The sequence below is a fragment of the Primulina tabacum genome, chromosome 10, assembly GCF_025594145.1.
Source record: "Primulina tabacum isolate GXHZ01 chromosome 10, ASM2559414v2, whole genome shotgun sequence".
Lineage (NCBI taxonomy): Eukaryota > Viridiplantae > Streptophyta > Magnoliopsida > Lamiales > Gesneriaceae > Primulina > Primulina tabacum.
Window position 1 is genome coordinate 28085892 of NC_134559.1, and position 20957 is coordinate 28106848.

General features: G+C 41.1%; 11 non-coding genes and 2 pseudogenes across 11 annotated transcripts; all 13 read left to right on the plus strand.

The window, feature by feature from the left end:
* Window positions 1-10847: 10847 nt before the first annotated feature.
* Window positions 10848-10966, plus strand: LOC142516073 (5S ribosomal RNA). Its single transcript, XR_012811887.1, has one exon. It is a non-coding gene; the product is annotated as a 5S ribosomal RNA (ribosomal RNA).
* Window positions 10967-11651: 685 nt separating this feature from the next.
* Window positions 11652-11770, plus strand: LOC142509364 (5S ribosomal RNA). The gene has a single exon (XR_012807541.1). It is a non-coding gene; the product is annotated as a 5S ribosomal RNA (ribosomal RNA).
* A 679-nt stretch (window positions 11771-12449) lies between these two features.
* Window positions 12450-12570, plus strand: LOC142509653 (5S ribosomal RNA). The gene has a single exon (XR_012807817.1). It is a non-coding gene; the product is annotated as a 5S ribosomal RNA (ribosomal RNA).
* Window positions 12571-13400: 830 nt separating this feature from the next.
* LOC142508477 (5S ribosomal RNA) lies at window positions 13401-13519 on the plus strand. Its single transcript, XR_012806688.1, has one exon. It is a non-coding gene; the product is annotated as a 5S ribosomal RNA (ribosomal RNA).
* Window positions 13520-14081: 562 nt separating this feature from the next.
* Window positions 14082-14200, plus strand: LOC142510260 (5S ribosomal RNA). Its single transcript, XR_012808383.1, has one exon. It is a non-coding gene; the product is annotated as a 5S ribosomal RNA (ribosomal RNA).
* Window positions 14201-14880: 680 nt separating this feature from the next.
* On the plus strand, window positions 14881-14998 carry LOC142507027 (5S ribosomal RNA). The gene has a single exon (XR_012805294.1). It is a non-coding gene; the product is annotated as a 5S ribosomal RNA (ribosomal RNA).
* Window positions 14999-15682: 684 nt separating this feature from the next.
* On the plus strand, window positions 15683-15801 carry LOC142516222 (5S ribosomal RNA). The gene has a single exon (XR_012812028.1). It is a non-coding gene; the product is annotated as a 5S ribosomal RNA (ribosomal RNA).
* A 670-nt stretch (window positions 15802-16471) lies between these two features.
* On the plus strand, window positions 16472-16590 carry LOC142516530 (5S ribosomal RNA). Its single transcript, XR_012812320.1, has one exon. It is a non-coding gene; the product is annotated as a 5S ribosomal RNA (ribosomal RNA).
* Window positions 16591-17172: 582 nt separating this feature from the next.
* On the plus strand, window positions 17173-17291 carry LOC142506977 (5S ribosomal RNA). The gene has a single exon (XR_012805246.1). It is a non-coding gene; the product is annotated as a 5S ribosomal RNA (ribosomal RNA).
* A 683-nt stretch (window positions 17292-17974) lies between these two features.
* LOC142509021 (5S ribosomal RNA) lies at window positions 17975-18092 on the plus strand. Its single transcript, XR_012807214.1, has one exon. It is a non-coding gene; the product is annotated as a 5S ribosomal RNA (ribosomal RNA).
* A 683-nt stretch (window positions 18093-18775) lies between these two features.
* LOC142508029 (5S ribosomal RNA) lies at window positions 18776-18894 on the plus strand. The gene has a single exon (XR_012806263.1). It is a non-coding gene; the product is annotated as a 5S ribosomal RNA (ribosomal RNA).
* A 683-nt stretch (window positions 18895-19577) lies between these two features.
* LOC142511665 (5S ribosomal RNA) lies at window positions 19578-19691 on the plus strand (annotated as a pseudogene).
* A 684-nt stretch (window positions 19692-20375) lies between these two features.
* LOC142511326 (5S ribosomal RNA) lies at window positions 20376-20493 on the plus strand (annotated as a pseudogene).
* The last annotated feature ends 464 nt before the right edge of the window (window positions 20494-20957 follow it).

The window sequence follows — 20957 nt, forward strand, 5'->3', positions numbered from 1 at the left end:
ATCAGAGTTTCAAATAGCGGAAACGAAAGAAAAGCAAAATCTTGAGTTCTGATCTTGATCTCCGGTTCGCCAACCCCAGAAGGAATCTTGCTCTTCCTCATCCAGTTGCTCCTCATTTTTATCTGAAATTTGTAAGGGGTGAGTGTTTTGGAAAACACTCAGCAAGTGGGGGTCGATCGATTCCAAAGATACATATAGAACTTAGTTTTCTTAAAACGTTCTTTTAACAGACTTTCAAAACTTAATATTCTTAACTTATCAGGACAGAGACAAATCGAATAAATGACAGAATTCATCAGATGATTAAGAACAATTCAGAAACCGATTAACTCAATTCAGAACAGAACATATCAGAACAGACAGAACACTGTTACTCATCTCATTTCCATGGTCAAATTGTCCCCAATATGTTAGTCCTCTAAGGGGTGAGGCCAGAACTCGGTTTTATACCCACCGGTGGGGCCAGACAGAAATGGTTTTATACACACCATTGGGGGCCAAACGGAAATGGTTTTATACCCACCATTGGGGGCCAGAAAGAATCACAATTCTCGTCCCATTTCAACTTCGAATCGTAACAGTGCAACAGAATTCAGAAGTAACAGACAGAACTTTTCAGATTTTCAGATTTCAGAGTTTTCATACGGACACAGCGGAATCAACGAATTTCGAATCATAAAAGAGAACACATAATCGATCGAAATTTTAAATAGAACAGATAGCAATTTTCGAAAATGAAGACACACATACATGCATGTCATGATATACATATTCAAGTTTTAAAATACAAACGAATATATATCAAAAGCCCACTTACTTGATTTTTATACAAAGTTCTTTCTGGAAATTTCGGCAGCACTACAGCACAACTCCAACAAATACTGTCTTCGATCAGGGAGCCCTCCGGTACGGGTTAGAAAACTTTGGACTGCACAAAATCTTCCCTTCCTTTTCTACCTTTACTTCGGCCGAATGGTTTAGGGAGAGGGGAAGAGAGGACCGAAATTTTAGAGGTTTGATGGTGTGCCTTCTCTAAACCATTTGAGTAGTATTTATAGGCACAAAAAAAAACTCTCCACCTTGCCACCCCCTTGTCCAAATTCTTGGCCATCAAGAAAACCAATAATGGTGTGATTAATTGTAGACCAAAATTCCATATGTTTCTCCAAGTCCAAGACTATCTATAATGGTGGGTTCAAAATTTCATGCATCCTTAAATGTCACCTTGGTTTTCTAAAGGGTCATTTCTTGCATCATCAATATGTCTTAGTCCTTTAGCTCCTCCCTTAGCTCCTTCATGGGTTTACTAAAAGGTTATTTCTTGCACACTTAATTTGTCCAAACTCTTGGCTCAACTTATAGCTCCCTTTTTGGTTTTGTTAGGACAAACTTGTTTGAGCTGCTTTGAGCTGACAGATCGCGTCCTTGAGCTGGGGTTTTACTCCTTTCGTGACAATTCTCCTATGGATGCGGTTATTTGCAACTCGGCCTTCTGTTGAGCTAATCCCCGAGCTTTGAAGTTACTTCCACGAGTTACTAGCTGAAAATCTAAGTTCATAATTAAGTTTATAATTAGAATGAAAGTATTCTGATCTTAGATTAAGCAAAGTTTTAAGCTCGTGTATTTCTTACCTTATTTACTTGGGATCGTAAAATCTCGGGTTCTCACATTCGATGTCTTTGTTTAGTACGATGATTAAGCAAGGTCGAGTCCCGAGAGATTTAGAATGTCATAAGGAAATGGTCAAGTTGGTGTATGAGCATAGTATTACGTCAAGGTATGTAAGATAAGGATTCAAATTCATGTTAGTATGTGCAGCAGTGGCCCCAAGCGAGATCCTACGAATCCCTCAACGCCAAGTAAGTATGTTCGACGTGCAAAATAAAATATTTTAAGTTTTTGAGGTATGTTAATTGTCTTGTGACCAAATTATGAACGGGTTTGGAAGTCGGTGAACGTGGCCGAGGACCTTTCCACCCCGGTAAAGTATGACCGGGTTTAGATCAGGATTGGAAAGCGGTAAAGCATGATCAGGAACCAATCCACCCGTTAAATTATGGACGGGGATCTCATGTATGTGGTAGTGTACTTTTCTTGCTAGCCCAGTACTGTGGTTTAGTCTGATCAGGCGTATTTATGTATGGGTCACTTGCTTTGAAACATATCTCTACGCAAAATGATGTTATGTATGCTCAAGTATGTATGATGCAAGTATGTTTAAGAAAATTCTTATGATGATGGAACTTCTACGTTTATGCTACTACTTTCTAGTTTCAAGTATGTTTATGCTATTACGTTCAAGTTTCAAGTATGTAAGACCTACTTTAAAGATGCATGTGGTTTTATTATGTAGCACTCGTTATATTTAGTTTATACATGTTGAGTCTTTAGACTCACTAGATTTGATCGATGCAAGTGATGATAACTTTGAGGAGATGAGGCGTGGGTACCAATGAGCCGACTTGTACTAAGCAGGTGGCTAAACCCTAGGACCGCCCATGTTTTTTTAAGTTTTTATGCAATGCTTCAACTACTCTGATTTCACGTTTTGATTACAATGTTTTCTTGTTCTTTAGCAAACTTTATTGGTGATCTCTTTCATTACAAATACTTTGGATGAGTAATTGATTGTTGGCCAAAAGTGAAAGTTCATTTTTGTATTTAAGAAAATTTTTATTTTTCGTAAATTTTAAAGTAGTTCAAAAGTATGGTACATTACAACTGTGCTCCACTACCTGAAGCCTCTCCCTGACCACTAGTAATCCGTCTCCGTCTTTTATCCCTCGGGAGAGGATCAACCAGTGATATATCGCCTTTCGTCCACAGTAATGCCTCACCATCATCCCAAGTAACCCCCGCTACATGACAGAGGTCAGTGATCGTCGACGAATGGGGCATGCTAATAGTGGATGTGCCTCGAGCATCTGAAAAATAGACGTCATAATCACCCGACATGCGACCACTGTCCTGCCGATGATGATACAAAAAACCAATGATGCCTCGTCTTTGTCACATCAGATACATGCCCAGATGGCATCAACCGCGAGGCTATAAAGTGATACCAGTTGTACGCCTCCCTCTTCATAGACGTCGCATGGAATGTGGCCGAGGCTCTTTGATTGTTGAGCTTCTAAATAGTGCCCAGCTCACAATGTGTTGTTATGATTTTCTTGTAGGGATAAGTCTCTCGCATGAACAACGTGTACTCGTCTGTTTCGTAATCAGACATCGAGTACAGAGAATTGATCGGTTTGCTATCGAAGGCAACCATTTGCGCCCGAATCTTCACGTGATAACTTTCATGTTTAACCTTCATATTAGCATAAAATTCCATCACAAGGGACATTATAGCATCATCCGGGGGCTTCACAAATTCATCCCAATGTATCGCTCGAGCATGAGCCAATGTAGGACAACCCAGGTGGCTCTGATCCATGCCTCTTTCCCGCTGCATTTTCTTTTCTATCAACTTTGTATAGTTTTTAGCGGGTACTGCATCCCAGAACGGCCGTCTATCAAAATTGGCAGTAGACGACTCACCATCCCCAGACTCACGACGCTTACTTTTCTTTTTCAGAGGCATGATTCAATTCAATACAAACCTTGCTCAACAACAATATTCTACCAACGCCGTAAACAATATTCCAACAATACAACACCCACAATATTACAATCAATCAATTAACGGTCCCCTCTAAAATGCAATATTACCAATCCAACAATACTTGAGAAGAATTCACTTAGAACATTTGTCGAACACCTTGTGTACATAACCAAGAATTCAATTCCACTAACTCCCAAGCATGAAAATCACGAATAACGATGCCTAAGATGATTACCTGACGATAGGATATCCAAAAAATGATTGCAATTCGTTCGGTGTAGGCTCGTTGAAGAAGTCTCGTCAAAAAATCTTGATCCAAAGGAAAATAGGAGTGAGTAATTTTGATGGATTAGATTTTAGGATGATTTGTGTGGTGTTTGGAAGGAGAAATTGTAGATGGAGGGGGGGGGGGGGGGGGGGCGATTTCTCGTTGGTGTTGGAGAGGTGAAGCCGCGACGCTGCTTAGGGTTGATGAAAAAATGATATTTCGGCCCCTTTTTTTATTATCTACGAACTAGAGCCGCGACGCTGAGTAAGTAGTGTTGCGGCACTAATGCCTCAACCTCGTCTGTGCCTCGGCGCTGATTACTAGCGCCTAGCCGCTTTGCTGTTCGAAAGTCTTGCGCCTTGGCGCTAGATTATTAGCGCCTAGGCGCTACACCTTCGCATATTTTGAGCGCTGCGGCGCTGTTTTTCTGGTGCTGCAGCGCTAATACTCCCGAGATTTTGTCCACTAAGCTTCATCCCACGCCCGATTCAACTATTACCTGTATAATAGGACACATATCAATGTATACTCATCACATGTAGAGTTCAATAACATAAAAATGAAAAAATAAAAATACTACTGAAAATAAAATAAAAATAGATAAAGAAACCGAAAGAAATAAAAGATACTTATTGGGTTTCCTCCCAAAAAACGCTTGGTTTAACGTCCCCAGCCCGACTGTCACCGGTCTGCTCAGTTTGGTTCGCTCAAGCTAACAATGTCGATATTCCTTACTTCAGTCCCATAGTAAGGCCTAACTCGTTGTCCATTCACCTTGAAGGTTCTTCCATCACTGAACCTTAGCTCGATAGCCCCATGAGGATACATTGTTTCCACAGCAAATGGGCCTGACCAACGCGACTTCAGCTTACCAGGAAACAACTTCAGACGAGAATTGAATAATAGTACTTGTTGTCCCGGTTTGAGCTCCCTTCGTACAATGATTTTGTCATGCAATTTCTTGGTTTGATCTTTGTAAATATTGGCATTCTCATATGTGTTATTGCGGAATTCCTCCATTTCGTTTAACTGCAATTTCCTAACATCGCCAGAAGCTTTCAAGTCAAAGTTCAACTTTTTAACTGCCCAGAATGCTCGGTGCTCCAATTCTAGCGGCAAGTGTCATGCTTTCCCAAAGATCAGCCTATAGGGAGACATCCCAATAGGTGTTTTGAATGTATTTCGGTATGCCCACAGCACATCATCCAACTTGAGTGCCCAATCCTTCCGGTTAATGTTGATTGTCTTCTCCAATATTTGTTTAATTTCGCGGTTGGATATTTCAGCTTGTCCATTCGATTGAGGATTATATGCTGGTGCCACTTTATGCTTTACACTGTATTTAGCCAAAAGTGAGTTGAAAATTTTATTGGAAAAATGAGTACCTTCGTCACTTATGATGGCCATCGTTGTTCCAAACCTGGTGAAGATATTCTTATTCAAAAATTTAGCTATAACACAAGCATCATTAGTATTGGTGGCAATTGCTTCCACCCATTTTGAGACATAATCCACGGCTAGCAAAATGTAGGAATTACCAAAAGAAGGGGGAAAGGGTCCTATGAAATCTATACCCCAAATGTCAAAAAGTTCCACTTCCAAAATATTTGTCAGTGGTAATTCATGACGCCTAGAGATGTTTCCTAACCTCTGGCATCTATCGCATGATTTCACTAGGGTATAGCTATCTTTAAACAAATTAGGCCAATAAAAACCAGATTGCAATACCTTAGCCATTGTTCATGATGTTCCGAAATGTATACCATATGGTGAAAAATGACACTGCTCTAGAATTTCCTGTGCTTCGACACCGTCCATGCATCTTCTAATAACTTGGACAGCACATCTCTTATAAACGAAAGGATCAACCCAAAAGAAAATATTGATATCATGGAAGAAATTCTTTTTCTGATGATGGCTCAAATCTGGAGGAAGGGTACCACAAGACAAAAAATTCGCAATATCTGCAAACCAAGGAAGTACAGCGTTTACCTTGAAGAGTTGTTCGTCCGGGAATGTTTCTTGTATAGCTCCCTCTTCTTTCTTCTCCTCCAGCTCAAGTCTCGACAAGTGGTCATCCACTTGATTCTCACTTCCTTTCTTATCTTTGACCTCGAAGTCAAATTATTGTAGTAGCAAAATCCACCTTATCAAGCGTGGTTTTGTATCCTCTTTGCAAATAGGTAGCGAATACCTGCATGGTCAGGAAAAATAACTACCTTTGTGCCTTTCAAATAGGGCCTAAATTTGTCGAAGGCAAACACTACTGCAAGCATCTCCTTCTCAGTCGTAGTGTAATTTTGATGTGCGACATCCATTGTGCGGCTTGCGTACTAGATTTTCCTAAACATCTTTTCCCTTCTTTGGCCCAAGACAGCGCCCACTGCATAATCACCCGCATCACACATTAGCTCAAAGGGCTCCTTTCAATCCAGCATTATCATAATCGGTGCAGTCACCAATGCTTTCTTAATCTTCTCAAATGCCTGCAAACAATCATCATCAAATATAAAAGCAGATTCTTTTTAAAGTAAATTACAAAGAGGTTTAGTGTTCGTAGAGAAATCCTGAATAAATCTACGATAAAACCCTGCATGTCCTAGAAAGATCCTTATTCCCTTGATGCTCCTTTGTGGAGGGAGTTTTCGATTTCAACCACTTTAACTCGGTCTACCACTAATCCCCTAGAAGACACTTTATGTCCAAGAACAATACCCCCTTGAACCATAAAGTGGCATTTCTCCCAATTAAGAACTAGGTTCTTTTCTTGACATCTCTGCAAAACAAGGGATATGTTATGTAAAAAATGATCAAATGAAGGGCCGAACACCGAGAAGTCGTCCATGAAGACTTCCATGATTTCCTTAACTGTAATAGCCAAGCCTGGTGTACGGTACGGTTTAAGTTTTCATAAGTTTATTGACTACTTGGTCAAGTTTAGGTATAGTTTGGATGTTAAGAGTTTCGATTTATGATTTATAGTATGGTTGGTTATAGATGATGTGTAGTGCTTTTGTAGCGGCGTTACGATTAAATTCATGATAAATTGTATATTGATCCAAATGAGGTGAGGCTTTTTCCATTAGAAAGATAAGACATAGAGGTGTAACTTTCTTATTTTGAGTTTTGTTCAAATCATTGCGGAAGGTAAGTCAAAAGTGCCCCGAAGTGTTTCGTGTGTTTCGACGTTCCTCCAGTGACACATGTTGGGAGAATGGGCATAACTTTTACTCAGACGTCCAATTGATCGGACATTTTGAGGGATTCAAGATAGGACATAGAGCTACAACTTGGTAGTTTACCACTTTTCCAAATTATGAAGGGAAGAGGCGTTTCAGAAGCGATCTTTGGAATGGCAGTGCGCAGAGTGCGCGCCCGGGCGAGAATGTTTGTGCGCCCGGGCGGGCCTTGTTCGAAAATTTGGTATTTTGACCGAGATTTCCGCGCCCGCGCGGAAAAAAATGTCCGCCCGAGCGGCGAGTTTTAAGTGCTTATATACAAGTGTTGCTCTATTTTCTCTCATTTCTTCCCTCATTCTCGATTCTTCTCTCAAGGGGTGAGCTAGGGTTCCATTTTCTTTCTTTTGTTCTCTTGATTCTAGCCTCTTGTTGGATTATTGGAGTGAGAGCAAGGTTATTTTGGGTTCAAGAAAGCTAAGGTAAGCTTTTGGTTTAGTTTATTCTTGGTTTTGGAGTTGGGAAAAATCATGGGTTTGGTGATGTGTTGATTTTATAGATTAATTGATATGGGTTTATGATTATTGAGTTGTTGATGGTTCAATACATGGTTTATTGTTGTAGGTTTTGTACCAAGATTATAGATTCAAGGTGTTCTTGTGGTTTGTAAGTGGAAATTCATCCCTTGTGCTCACATGATTATATATGTATTGTGTTTCAAAGGTTTTATTGTGTTATTCCCTTCATTTGATTCACTATTATGTATTGATACCTTTGTTGTATATTGTGGAGGCAATTGATGTCTCAACTTTGAGAAGGGAATACAAAAGAGAAAGAATATCAAAGTGTTTGATAAAATGTCCCAAAGAAAGAGTTTAAATGTTTTATGGATTGATAGATACATAGTCAGAGATTGCATGCAATTAGTTGATCAACGACCATAGGCTTATATCCCTCAGAGTTGTCGATTTATATCGATGGGATAAGAGCACCACAGACAGAGTTACTATTGATATCAATCCACCATAGTAAAGAGAAATACCATCTCATTGTTATGCTATTGCTACGATATACATGTTTCAGAGTTGATGGTATTTTATGTTTCCAAAGCCATGTTTTACAGAATATACTATGTATCATTGCTATGTAAGAGTTCCACTTACTGAGTTTTATACTCATTTCAGTTATTTCATGTGATGCAGATAAGAGCGACGGACCAGGACGTTGATTGTGGCCCGGAGTCATATGCATACGAAGTTGGAAGGAAGATGTTATTTTGCAAGTATTTTTGGATCATGATCATAGGAATGATATTTTGTATTTTGTTATATCATTTGAATGATCATTTATTTACTTTTAAACATTTCATGGTGATGTATTTTGAAACCTTCCTTCATTTTATAAGAAAATTTTAAATTCCGCTGCTATTTTTATTGTAAACGGGTCGAGGTGTCACATTAACAATGTCTATGAATATGGCCATCATGCACCTCTGAAAAGTAGCAGGCGCATTGCATAGCCCAAAAGGATTCTCCTAAAAGCGAACGTGTCATAGGGACACGTGAAAGTAGTCTTCTCCTGATCCTCTGGCGCTATAGCAATCTTGTTATAACTTGAATAACCATCTAAAAAGCAATAATGACAATAACCAGCAAGTCTATCAGGCATTTGATCAATAAAAGGCAATGGAAAATGATCTTTACGTGTGGCATTGTTCAACTTTCTATAATCAATACATACTCGCCAGCCAGTTACAGTGAAATGTTCACTACGCGTTTTGCTTAAAATATACTATTTTTTTTAACTTCCCTCATTCGGCCGAACACATGCAAAATAATTAAAGTATTTTTGACACCATTTTTAAAATAAAACAACCAACTATTATTTGAATATCAAAGGAAATATTTTGAGTCATAAAATCGTTTAAACGTTTGCATATCATAAATTAGCAAAATTGATAAACCTAACATCCTCTCAAAAACCACTCATAAACATAAATAAATAGTAATAAAATTTTTAACATAAATCATAATCGTAAATACGGAAGACTAGAAGCGCTGGTCCTCAGGTTATGTGCATCTTCAGTCCAATCAGATCAACCCTCAAGACCTCCACCATCATCAACCTCAAATTCACCTGCATCGATCACACCTAGTGAGTCTAAAGACTCAACACAACATATTCTTGATACCAACTAATACGTATAAAATCATATGCAACAGTGAAAATACTTTTACGTAAAATAACATTTTCATGACATGCATAAACGTAAACATTTTCATATCATCATCGACATATTCATATTCATATTCATGTTCATCATAAACATATTCATATTCATTGAATTCAGATCGTTGATTGTGACTTTCGTATTCGTATTGGACGATGGATCCATCTACATGTAACGACATTACTGGGCGTCGGGGACATCAGCGACACTCTCACCCGTCAACTGAGGCTTGGCCTTACGTATTAACATATCATCGTATCATCACATTAGTCACAATCCCTTTACATCCTTCAACATTCCGTATTTCCATCACTTTATAAAAGCATGCACAACATATCTTTTAAATGTCCATATTTAAATCATAAAAATCCATAAAACATTTAAAATAAGCATTTTAACATATAAAACAACATTTAGGGCATTGTCATGACGTTTATTAATTTCTAGTTGTAAAATGACTATTTTACCCCTAGACGTAAAAATCCTCGAATTTGACTTTTTCTTAATTTTATTGACTCTAACATGTCCCAATTAATTATTTAAGCTTAAATTAAATTCTCCATAATTTTATTTATCTTAAATACTAGAATTTTCAATTATTCCTTAATTAATCATTTTTAATGCGTTTTAATCCCGAATTAATTCAAACTTTAATATAAAATTTCCAAATTAAAAATTTAGACTTTTTATCATTTTAGCCCTCGTGAACCACGACTCGACCCCCGTGAGCCATGTTTCGGATTATTTTCAAAGAAGAAACCCTAACCGAGCCTATGCACTACACCTCGAGTCAACTCCAATTTTTATCGAGCCATGCTCAAACCATCAAGAGCCAACCTCAAGCCAGACCCCCTATGGACCATACAAGACCCTTGGAACCCTTAGGACTTGACCCTAGCCCCAAAACCGAAACACAACTCAAGTGCATGAAGTGGCAAAGAACTCCAAGTTGACATGGACTCTTGAACTCGTGCCTACGACCTAGCAATCAACGTAGCTCGGGCACTGCCGTATTTGGATAAAATTGTAGCCTAATTTGATTGTAAACGGGCAAACGAAAGAGGCTCATTACTCTGCAATGAGCTTGCGAGATTTTAGCCAAATTCCCTCTCTAAGACCCTCTAATTTGCGATTTTCGGATTCTGTTAAGCTTCCGTTTCCTCGAGAAATCCGCTTAGGAAGTTGGAAATTCGATTCCTGTTCCATTTTATTATCGTATCCCAAGCGAAAAAATAGCTTTACATTCGATATTTTCTTCTTCTTATTTTTTTTTCTATTTTCTGGGAACATTTAGCGATTTTTGATGTCGTGAGCCGGTTCTGTGCAAAGATTACTCCGGAGACGGTTAACTCAGTAAAAACAATTATTTCGACTGTTTTAGCCATAATTTACGTAAGTGGTCGCGACACGAGGACTGCCTAGGGAGGTCACCCATCCTCAATCTGCCATCGCGCCAGAACACTTAACTTCATGGTTCTGATTGGACGAGAGCAGTGCCGCGTGTTGTCCATCGCCGCCCACTCCACACGTACTCGAGGGATATAAGAATAAACATCCCACTCAATGTCGGGTGCGATCATACCAGCACTAATGCACCGAATCCCATCAGAACTGCGAAGTTAAGCGAGCTTGGGCGAGAGCAGTACTAGGATGGGTGACCCCCTAGGAAGTCCTCGTGTTGCACCCATTTTCGTGTTTTTCTATTTTTGATTACTTGTTGACAGACGATTTTCGGCTCAAATCATCTGAATCTCGATTCGGACCAGATAAGACATGTGAAATAAACGTAGCTCGGGCACTGCCGGATTTGGACAAAATTGTAGGCCAATTTGATTGTAAACGGGCAAACGAACGAGACTCGTTACTCCGCAACGAGGTTGCGAGATTTTAGCCGAATTCCTACTCTAAGACCCTCTAATTTGCGATTTTCCGCTTTTGTTAAGCTTCTGTTTCCTCGAGAAATCAGCTTAGTAAGTCCGAAATTCGATTCCGATTCCATTTTATCGTATCCCAGGCATAATAATAGCTTTACATTCGTTATTTTCTTCTTCTTAATTTTTTTTTCGATTTTCTGGGAACATTTAGCGATTTTTGTTGTCGTGAGCCGGTTCTGTGCGGAAGGGTATGACACAGATTACTCCGGAGATGGTTAACTCATTAAAAACAATTATTTCGACTGTTGAAGCCATAATTTACTTTAACGGTCGCGACACGAGGACTGCCCAGGGAGGTCACCCATCCTAGCTCTGCCATCGCGATAGAACGCTTAACTTCATGGTTCGAATTGGGCTTGAGCAGTGCCGAGTGTTGTCCATCGCCGCCCTCTCCACATGTACTCGAGAGATATAAGAATAAACATCCTTCTCAATGTCGGGTGCGATCATACCACCACTAATGCACCGCATCCCATCAGAACTCCGAAGTTAAGCATGCTTGGGCGAGAGCAGTACTAGGATAGGTGACCCCCTGGGAAGTCCTCGTGTTGCACCACTTTTCGTGTTTTTCTATTTTTGATTACTTGTTGACAGACGATTTTCGGCTCAAATCATCTGAATCTCGATCGAGACCAGATAAGACATGTGAAATCAACGTAGCTCGGGCACTGCCGGATTTGGATAAAATTTTTTCCTAATTTGATTGTAAACAGGCAAACGAACGAGACTCATTACTCCGTAACGAAATGGCGAGATTTTAGCCGAATTCCTTTTCTAAGACCCTCTAATTTGCTATTTTACGCTTCTGTTAAGCATCCGTTTCCTCGAGAAATCCGCTTAGGAAGTCCGAAATTTGATTTCGGTTCCATTTTATCGTATCCCAGTTATTATAATAGCTTTACATTCGCTATTTTCTTCTTCTTTTTTTCTATTTTCTGGGAACATTTAGCGATTTTTGTTGTCGTGAGCCGGTTCTGTGCAGAAGGGAATGATGCAGATTACTCCGGAGACGGTTAACTCATTAAAAACAATTATTTCGGCTCTTTTGGCTATAATTTACGTAAACGGTCGCAACACGAGGACTTGTTAGGGAGGTCACCCATCTTAGCTCTACCATCGCGCCAGAACGCTTAACTTCATGGTTCTGATTTGGCGAGAGCAGTGCCGTGTGTTGTCCATCGCCGCCCGCTCCACACGTACTCGAGGGATATAAGAATAAAAATCCAACTCAATGTCGGGTGCGATCATATCAGGACTAATGCACCGGATCCCATCAGAACTCCGAAGTTAAGCGTGCTTGGGCGAGAGCAGTACTAGGATGGGTGAGACCCCCTGCGATGTCCTCGTGTTGCACCTTTTTTCGTGTTTTTCTAATTTTGATTACTTGTTGACAGACGATTTTCGTCTCAAATCATCTGAATCTCGATCGGCACCAGATAAGACATGTGAAATCAACGTAGCTCGGGCACTGTCGGATTTGGACAAAATTGTAGCCTAATTTGATTGTAAACAGGCAAATGAACGAGACTCATTGCTCCGCAATGTGCTGGCGAGATTTTATCTGAATTCCTTCTCAAAGACCCTCTAATTTGCGATTTTCCGCTTCTGTTAAGCTTCCGTTTCCTCGTGAAATCCGCTTAGGAAGTTTGAAATTCGATTCCGGTTCCATTTTATCGTATCCCAAGCATAATAATAGCTTTACATTCGATTTTTTCTTATTCTTATTTTTTTCTATTTTCTGGGAACATTTAGCGATTTCTGTTGTCGTGAGCTGGTTCTGTGCGGAAAGGTATGACGTAGATTACTCCGGAGACGTTTAACTCATTAAAAACAATTATTTCGACTGTTTTACCCATAAATTACGTAAACGGTCGTGACACGAGGACTTCCCAAGGAGGTCACCCATCCTAGCTCGTCCATCGCGCCATAACGCTTTACTTTATGGTTCTGATTGGACGAGAGCAGTGCCGCGTGTTGTCTATCGCAGCCGACTTCATACGTACTCGAGGGATATAACAATAAAAATCCCACTCAATTTCGAGTGCGATCATACCATCACTAATGCACCGGATCCCATTAGAACTCCGAAGTTAAGCGTGTTGGCCGAGTGCAGTGCCACGTGTTGTCTATCGCCGCCCGCTCCACTCGTACTCGAGGGATATAAGAATAAAAATATCACTCAATGTCGGGTGCGATCATACCAGCACTAATGCACCAGATCCCATCAGAACTTCGGAGTCAACCGTGCTTGGGCTAGAGCAGTACTAGGATGGGTGACCCCCTGGGAAGTCCTCGTGTTGCACCTTTTTTCGTGTTAATCTATTTTTGATTACTTGTTGACAGACGATTTCGGCTCAAATCATCTGAGTCTCGATCGGGACCAGATAAGACATGTGAAATCATCGTAGCTCGGGCATTGCGATTTTCCGCTTCTGTTAAGCTTCCGTTTCCTCGAGAAATCCTCTTAGAAAGTTTGAAATTCGATTCCTGTTCCATTTTATCGTATCTCAGGCATAATAATAGCTTTACACTCGATATTTTCTTCTTCTTATTTTTTTTTCTATTTTCTGGGAACATTTAGCGATTTTTGTTGCCGTGAGCCGGTTCTGTGCGGAATGGTATGACGATGATTACTCCGGAGACGGTTAACTCATTAAAAACAATTATTTCGTCTGTTTTAGCCATAATTTACCTAAACGGTCGCGACACGAGGACTTTCCAGGGAGGTCACCCATCATAGCTCTGCCATCGCGCTAGAACGCTTAACTTCATGGTTCTTATTGAGAGAGAGCAGTGCCGCATGTTGTCCATCGCCGCCCGCTCCACACGTACTCGAGGGATATAAGAATAAAAATCCCACTCAATGTCGGGTGCAATCATACCAGCACTAATGCACCGGATCCCAACAGAACTCCGAAGTCAACCGTGCTTGAGCTAGAGCAGTACTAGGATGGGTGACCCCCTGGGAAGTCCTCATGTTGCACCTTTTTTCGTGTTAATCTATTTTTGATTACTTGTTGACAGACGATTTTCGGCTCAAATCATCTGAATCTCGATCGGGACTAGATAAGTATTGTGAAATCAACGTAGCTCGGGCACTGCCGGATTTGGACAAAATTGTAGCCTAAATTGATTGTAAACGGGCAAAAAAATGAGACTCATTACTCCGCAATGAGCTGACAAGATTTTAGCCGAATTCCTTATCTAAGACCCTCTATTTGAAATTTTCCGCTTCTGTTAAGTTTCTGTTTCCTCTAGAAATCCGCTTAGGAAGTTCGAAATTCGATTCTTGTTCCATTTTATCGTATCTCAGGCAAAATAATAGCTTTACATTCGCTATTTTCTTCTTCTTATTTTTTTTCTATTTTCTGGGAACATTTAGCGATTTTTATTGTAGTGAGCCGGTTCTGTGCAGAAGGGTATGACGCAGATTACTCCGGAGACGGTTAACTCATTAAAACAATTATTTCGACTGTTTTAGCCATTATTTACGTAAACGGTCGCGACACGAGGACTTCCCAGGGAGGTCACTCATCCTAGCTCTGCCATCGCGCTAGAACGCAATCTTCATGGTTCTGATTGGGCGAGAGCAGTGCCGCGTGTTGTCCATCGCCGCCCGCTCCACACGTACTTGAGGGATATAAGAATAAACATCCTACTCAATGTCAAGTGCGATCATACCAGCACTAATGCACTGGATCCTATCAGAGCTCCGAAGTTAAGCGTGCTTGGGCGAGTGCAGTACTAGGATGGGTGACCCCTGGGAAGTCCTCGTGTTGCACCTCTTTTCGTGTTTTTCTGTTTTTGATTACTTGTTGACAGACGATTTTCGGCTCAAATCATCTGAATCTCGATCGGGACCAGATAAGACATGTGAAATCAACGTAGCTCGGGCACAGCCGGATTCGGACAAAATTTTGGCCTAATTTGATTGTAAACGGGCAAACGAACGAGACTCATTACTCCGCAATGAGCTGGCGAGATTTTAGCCGAATTCCTTCTCTAAGACCCTCTAATTTGCGATTTTCCGCTTCTGTTAAGCTTCCGTTTCCTCGAGAAATCCGCTTAGGAACTTCCAAATTCGATTCCTGTTCCATTTTATCGTATCTAAGGCATAATAATAGCTTTACATTCGATATTTTTTTCTTCTTATTTTTTTTTCTATTTTCTGGGTACATTTAGCGATTTTTGTTGCCGTGAGCCGGTTCTGTGCGGAAGGTTATCACGCAGATTACTCCGGAGAGGGTTAACTCATTAAAAACAATTATTTCGACTGTTTTAGCCATAATTTACGTAAACGGTCGCGACATGAGAACTTCCAAGGGAGTTCACCCATCCTAGCTCAGCCATCGCGCCAGAACGCTTAACTTCATTGTTCTGATTGTGCGAGAGCAGTACCGCGTGTTGTCCATCGTCGGCCGCTCCACACGTACTCGAGAGATATAAGAATAAACATCCCACTCAATGTCGGGTGCGATCATACCAGAACTAATGCACCGGATCTCATCAGAACTCCGAAGTTAAGCGTGCTTGGGCAAGAGCAGTGCTTGGATGGGTGACCCCTTGGGAAGTTCTCGTGTTGCACCCCTTTTCGTGTTTTTCTATTTTTGATTACTTGTTGACAGCCGATTTTCGGCTAAAATAATCTGAATCTCGATCGGGACCAGATAAAACTTGTGAAATCAACGTAGCTCGGGCACTGCCGGATTTGGACAAAATTGTAGCCTAATTTGATTGTAAACGGGCAACGAACGAGGCTCAATGCGGATCGAGATTTTAGCCGAATTCCTTCTCTAAAGCCCTCTAATTTACGATTTTCCGCTTCAGTTAAGCTTCCGTTTCATCGAGAAATCAGCTTAAGAAGTTCGAAATTCGATTACTATTCCATTTTCTCGTATCTCATGCATAATAATAGCTTTACATTCGCTATTTTCTTTTTCCTATTTTTTTTCTATTTTCTGGGAACATTTAACGATTTTTGTTGCTGTGAGCTGGTTTTGTGCAGAAGGGTATGTCGCAGATTACTCCGGAGACGGTTAACTCATTAAAAATAATTATTTCAATTGTTTTAGCCATAATTTACGTATACGGTCGTCACACGAGGACTTCCCAGGAAGGTCACCCATCCTATCTTTGCCATCGCGCAAGAACGCTTAACTTCATGATTCTGATTGGGGGAGAGTAGTGCCGCGTGTTGTCCATCGTTGCCCGCTCCACACCTACTTGAAAGATATAAGATTAAAAATCAACTCAATGTCGGGTGCGATCATACTAGCACTAATGCACCGGATCCCTTCAGAATTTCGAAGTTAAGCGTGCTTGGGCGAGAGCAGTACTAGGATGGGTGACCCCCGGGGAAGTCCTCGTGTTGCACCCCTTTTCGTGTTTTTCTATTTTTGATTACTTGTTGACAGACGATTTTCGGCTCAAATCATCTAAATCTCTATCGGGAGAAAATAAGACATGTGAAATCAACGTAGCTCGGGCACTGCCGGATTTGGACAAAATTGTAGGCTAATTTGACTGTTAAACTTCCGTTTCCTCGAGAAATCCGCTTAGGAAGTCTGAAATTCGATTCTTGTTCCATCTTATGGTATCCCAGGCATAATAATAGCTTTACATTCGGTATTTTCTTCTTCTTATTTTTTTTTATTTTTTGGGAACATTTAGCGATTTTTGTTATCGTGAGCCGGTTCTGTGCGGAAAAGGGTATGACGCAGATTACTCCGGAGACGGTTAACTCATTAAAAACAATTATTTCGACTGTTTTAGCCATAATTTACGTAAACGGTTGCGACACGAGGACTTCCCAGGAAGGTCACCCATCCTAACTCTTCCATCACGCCATAACGCTTAACTTCATGGTTCTGATTGGGCGAGAGCAGTGCCACGTGTTGTCCATCGTCGCCCGCTCCACACGTACTCGAGAGATATAAGAATAAACATCCCACTCAATGTCGGGTGCGATCATACAAGCACTAATGCACCGGATCCCATCAGTACTCCGAAGTTAAGCGTGCTTGGGCAAGAGCAGTACTAGGATGTGTGACCCCCTGGGAAGTCCTCGTGTTGCACCCCTTTTCGTGTTTTTTTATTTTTGATTACTTGTTGACAGCCGATTTTCGGCTCAAATCATCTGAATCTCGATCGGGACCAAATAAGACATGTGAAATCAACGTAGCTCGAGCACTGCCGGATTTGGACAAAATTGTAGGCTAATTTGATTGTAAACGGGCAAACGAACGAGAATCATTACTTCGCAATGAGCTGTCGAGATTTTAGTTGAATTCCATCTCTAAGACCATCTAATTTGCGATTTTCCGCTTCTGTTAAGCTTCCGTTTCCTCGAGAAATCCGCTTAGGAAGTTCGAAATTCGTTTCCTTTTCCATTTTATCTTATCTCAGGCATAATAATAGCTTTACATTCGCTATTTTCTTCTTCTTATTTTTTTTCTATTTTCTGGGAACATTTTGCGATTTGTTTTGCCGTGAGCCGGTTCTGTGTGGAAGGGTATGACGCAGATTACTCCGGAGACGTTTAACTCATTAAAAACAATTATTTCGACTGTTTTAGCCATAATTTACGTAAACGGTCACGACACAATGACTTCCCAGGAAGGTCACCCATCCTAGCTCTGCCATCGCGCCCGAACGCTTAACTTCATGGTTCTGATTGGGCGAGAGCCGTGCCGCGTGTTGTCCATCGTTGCTCGCTCCACACGTGCTCGAGAGATATAAGAATAAACATCCCACTCAATTTCGGGTGCGATCATACCAGCACTAATGCATAGGATCCCATCAGAACTCCGAAGTTAAGCGTGCTTGGGCAAGAGAAGTACTAGGATGGGTGACCCATGGGAAGTCCTCGTGTTTCATCCCTTTTCGTGTTTTTCTATTCTTGATTACTTGTTGACAGCCGATTTTCGGCTCAAATCATCTGAATCTCGATCGGGACCAAATAAGACATGTGAAATCAACGTAGCTCAGGCACTGCCGGATTTGGACAAAAATGTAGCCTAATTTGATTGTAAACGGGCAAACTAACGAGACTCATTACTCCACAATGAGCTGGCGAGATTTTAGCCGAATTCCTTCTCTAAGGCCCTCTAATTTGCGATTTTCCGCTTCTGCTAAGCTTCCGTTTCATCGAGAAATCCCCTTAGGAAGTTCGAAATTCGATTCCAATTCCATTTTATCGTATCTCAGGCATAATAATAGCTTTATATTCGCTATTTTCTTCTTCTTATTTTTTTTCTATTTTCTAGGAACATTTAGCGATTTTTGTTGCCGTGAGCCGATTCTGTGCGGAAGGGTATGACGCAGATTACTTCGGAGATGGTTAACTCATTAAAAACAATTATTTCGACTGTTTTAGCCATAATTTACGTAAACGGTCGCGACACGAGGACTTCCCAGGAAGGTCACTCATCCTAGCTCTGCGATCGCGCCAGAACGCTTAACTTAATGGTTCTGATTGGGCGAGAGCAGTGCCGCGTGTTGTCCATCGTCTCCCGCTCCACACGTAATTGAGGGATATAATAATAAACATCCCACTCAATGCCGGGTGCGATAATACCAGCACTAATGCACTTGATCCCATCAGAACTCCGAAGTTATGTGTGCTTGGGCGAGAGCAGTACTAGGATGAGTGACCCCCTGGGAAGTCCTCGTGTTGCACCCCTTTTCGTGTTTTTCTATTTTGGATTACTTGTTGACAGACGATTTTCGGCTCAAATCCTCTGAATCTAGATCGGGACCAGATAAGCCATGTGAAATCAACGTAGCTCGGCCACTCCCGGATTTGGACAAAATTGTAGCCTAGTTTGATTGTAAACGGACAAACGGACGAGACTCATTACTCCGCAATGAGCTGACGAGATTTTAGCCGAATTCCTTCTCTAAGACAGTCTAATTTGCGATTTTCCGCTTCTGTTAAGCTTCCGTTTCATCGAGAAATCCGCTTAGGAAGTTCGAAATTCGATTCCTGTTCCATTTTATCGTATCTTAGGCATTATAATAGCTTTACATTCGCTATTTTCTTCTAGTTATTTTTTTTCTATTTTCTGCGAACATTTGGCGATTAATATTGCCGTGAGCCGGTTCTGTGCGGAATGGTGTGACGCAGATTACTCCGGAGATTGTTAACTCATTAAAAACAATTATTTCGACTGTTTTAGCCATAATTTACGTAAACGGTCGCGACACGATGACTTCCCAGGAAGGTCACCCATCCTAGCTCTGCCATCGCGCCAGAATGCTTAACTTCATGGTTCTGATTGGGCTAGAGCAGTGCCGCTTGTTGTCCATCATCGCCTGCTCAACACGTACTCGAGAGATATAAGAATAAACATCCCACTCAATGTCTGGTGTGACCAACACTAATGCACCGGATCCCATAGGAACTCCGAAGTTAAGCGTGCTTGGGCAAGAGCAGTACTAGGATGGGTGACCCCTTGGGAAGTTCTCGTGTTGCACCCCTTTTCGTGTTTTTCTATTTTTGATTACTTGTTGACAGACGATTTTCGGCTCAAATCATCTGAATCTCGATCGAGACCAGATAAGACACGTGAAATCAACGTAGCTCGGGCACTGCCGGATTTGGACAAAATTTTTTCCTAATTTGATTGTAAACAGGCAAACGAACGAGTCTCATTACTCCGTAACGAAATGGCGAGATTTTAGCCGAATTCCTTTTCTAAGACCCTCTAATTTGCGATTTTACGCTTCTGTTAAGCATCCGTTTCCTCGAGAAATCCGCTTAGGAAGTTTGAAATTCGATTCGTGTTCCATTTTATCGTATTTCAAGCATAATAATAGCTTTACATTCGATATTTTCTTCTTCTTATTTTTTTTTCTATTTTCTGGGAACATTTAGCGATTTTTGTTGCCGTGAGCCGGTTCTGTGCGGAAGAGTATGACGCAGATTACTCCGGAGACGGTTAACTCATTAAAAACAATTATTTCGACTGTTTTAGCCATAATTTACGTAAACGGTCGCGGCACGAGGACTTCCCAGGAAGGTCACCCATCCTAGCTCTGCCATCGCGCCAGAACGCTTAACTTCATGGTTCTGATTGGGCGAGAGCAGTGCCGCGTGTTGTCCATCGCCGCCTGCTCCACACGTACTTGAAGGGTTTAAAAATAAACATCCCACTCAATGTCGGATGCGATCATACCAGAACTAATGCACCGGATCCCATCAGAACTCCGAAGTTAAGCGTGCTTGGGCAAGAGTAGTGCTAGGATGGGTGACCCCTAATAAGTCCTCGTGTAGCACCCCTTTTCGAGATTTTCTATTTTTGATTACGTGTTGACAGCCGATTTTCGGCTCAAATCATCTGAATCTCGATCGTGACCAGATAAGGCATGTGAAATCAACGTAGCTCGGGATATGCCGGATTTGGACAAAATTGTAGCCTAATTCGATTGTAAACGGGCAAACAACGACACTCATTACTCCGCAATGAGCTGACGAGATTTTAGCCGAATTCCTTCTCTAAGAACCTCTTATTTGCGATTTTCTGCTTCTGTTAAGCTTCCGTTTCCTCGAGAAATCCGCTTAGGAAGTTCGAAATTCGATTCCGGTTCCATTTTATCGTATCCCAGGCATAATAATAGCTTTACATTCTCTATTTTTTTCTTCTTATTTTTTTTTTATTTTCTGGGAACATTTAGCGATTTTTGTTGTCGTGAGCCGGTTCTGTGCGGCAGGGTATGACGTAGATTACTCCGGATTCGATTAAC